The sequence below is a fragment of the Belonocnema kinseyi genome, chromosome 9, assembly GCF_010883055.1.
Source record: "Belonocnema kinseyi isolate 2016_QV_RU_SX_M_011 chromosome 9, B_treatae_v1, whole genome shotgun sequence".
NCBI lineage: Eukaryota > Metazoa > Arthropoda > Insecta > Hymenoptera > Cynipidae > Belonocnema > Belonocnema kinseyi.
The window spans coordinates 48417673-48420362 of NC_046665.1; the positions used below are offsets into that span (position 1 = coordinate 48417673).

Here is a 2690-nt window from a genome sequence, read left to right on the forward strand (position 1 = left end):
AGTATTGTTTAGTTTTCTTTTCTTTAAATAGAAATGTGAAAATAAAGTGTATATTTTTTGCATTAAAAAAATTATTTAAATTGTCCGGAATGTTCACGTTCCCAATAATATCCTAAATTAAAATGTACGGAACCACATAATTGTCCAATGATTAAATTCCGGAAATTTAATATTGACAAAAATATACCACGTGGTATATGGATGGCCCCCAATAGTATATTATTTATCTTGTATCGCTGATTGTATAATTCAGAATTTATATAATTCGTTAAATTATAATTGTGGAGATTTTTAAATTAGGTCACTTTGTATTCTCAAAATTTTGTTACGTTAATCTGTATATTCGGCATCTCATTTTTCCTATTAATGAAACCTAAGAAAAAAATTCCCGGTTATAGAAGATGTCTCGAAGCTGAGAATTAATATTTTAAAGATTTCAAATAATAATGCAATAATGCAAAATGTAAAATTTAATCATTTCTCTAAATCGCACACTAGTATAAAAAAGAGTATTAAAGATAGTATGTATTAAAAGTAACAATGGATTTAAAATTAAAGGAATAAAATAGAAGGGAAGTTAGTATTGACGTAAGACTTTTTCAATATGAAACTTTATTTGAAAATGATTATATATATATACATAGTATAACAAAAATGAAAAAATTTATCATAAATATATGTACTTATGTAAGTTATTAAATGTATAGAAATTAGCGTAACTATAAATTCTATTTGTACAAAAATAGATGGTCGGTTGCTTCTTATTTTCAACAGTGGAGTTGTTCTATGTTTAGTTTTTTTCTAGTGAATAATAATAAAAATTTTAAAATAAACAAATTTTTTTTTGCTTAATTTAGAATTTTTTGAAAATGGCAAAAAAATGTTTGTTTTTTTTTATTGAGTCCTATACAAAAACTGCGCATAGAAAAAATTCCCCATAATTTTCGAAGAAATAGGGAAATTTTTTGGAATTTTCGAAAATTTAAATTTTTAAGTCAAAAAAGGGAACAGAAGATATATTAACCGATTTTAGATTTTTGCTTACTTTTTTTGAATGTCAACCCACACATTTTTTCGCTCAGCTCAAACGATTCGACTAATTTGATTATTTTCACTCCGCCCTAATATACTTATAATGTATACATAATATTACAATTATATTAATTAGTTTATATAATTATAATTTATATGTAAATATATTTAAATAAATAAAAATACACTGTTAATATGCACCTGCTTGCGAAAAATAATTTTGCTGAAATATTTTCATTTACTTTTAATTTTTTCAATAATATTACTAATTAAATAATTAATTAATTAGCTGAATATGATATTTAGGTATGTTTTAGTTTTCTATCTTTTAAATAGAAATATGAAAATAGAGTTACCTTTTTTTGAGCATAAAAGGATCTCTTTAAATTGTCCGGAATGTTCATATAAAAATTCGTAGTATTATACTTTTTACGAATAAAATAGTAAAAGAAAACATTTTTTTATATTGCACTAAAGTATTTTTTAGTTTTCCTTTTTTTTAATAGAAATATGAAAATAAAGTGAATATTTTTTTCATAAAAAGTATTCTTTCAATAGTCCAGAATGTTCACGTAAATATTCGAATTATCCTCTTTAGGAATACAATATTAAAATAAAACTTTTTATTTTTTTTACTTTTCACAAGTATTCATCATAAAAATAAAATATGGAATTTCAAGGTCAGGATCTTCAATCAATTACTTCAATTACTTCCATGTCATTATTTTTGAAATATTAGTATTAAAATTGATTTATGTATAACCAACAGTAAAATTTGTCATACAATGGTAAATTTATCCCATTCTTTCTAGATCTAGATTTCATACCTAATTATCTTTATCATCTTTTGAGTGACTTCTTCATTCTTAATTTCTATAACACAATCTTCTAATTTTTAAAGTAATACAAATAAATTACATATACTAAGAATATGTTCAAATAAAGAAAAGTGACTTTCAGTCCTGGAGAATAAATCAATAATCCATAATAATTAAAAATTTTCAAATTCCCGCTCGAACAAAGCAAAGTTTATTGCGCCGTCTCGTGGCATGTTGTCAAAATAATCCGTTTAAACGTAGAGGCATTGCCGAAATTAGCCGAAAAGTACCGAAAAAAACGAAGCCACAAAATCGCCGATAGCGCCGCTCTCGTGACATGTGGCCTAACTAGACCTTCCGGCGAAAAAAGTCACTTCCCCTCAACCCACCGCTGCCCGTAGAAAGCACCAATCGAAATAGTTTGCCAAGAGCCACTTGGAGCGCTGTAAGCAACTCTCGGCCATGGACATAGGCAAAGATATTATAAACGTAGATGCGGTACGGGGGCGTCGGAGTGGGGAATTATATATATAGGACATCACATTTTCTGCCCTATCGAGGTGCTGCCCTCATCGTACTACGAAGTCGAATTCTTGTTTTCTCATTCTTCGTAAAATATGGCGGTATAGCAGTAGAAAATTTTTTTGAGGTTAGAAAAGTTTGACATGCATGTATCGCTGAATTTTTTCAGATCTGAAGCTTGATCCGGGTTTTCGGTACAGTCTTTTTTTAATTATAAAAAAAAATGTTGTCGAAAAATCATATTTTTAATTAAAAAAAAAGTATTATAGAAAGACATTTCAAAATAAACAAGTGCTGAAAGAATTTTTCTTTGACACA

At 26.8% G+C, this 2690-nt stretch overlaps 1 protein-coding gene across 1 annotated transcript in view; it reads left to right on the plus strand.

Annotated features, from left to right (window-relative positions):
• The window catches only part of LOC117180528 (NEDD8-conjugating enzyme UBE2F-like), a 13931-nt gene that overhangs the window by 8511 nt on the left and 2730 nt on the right, over positions 1–2690 (plus strand). The gene's annotated exons all lie outside the window — the stretch shown is intronic.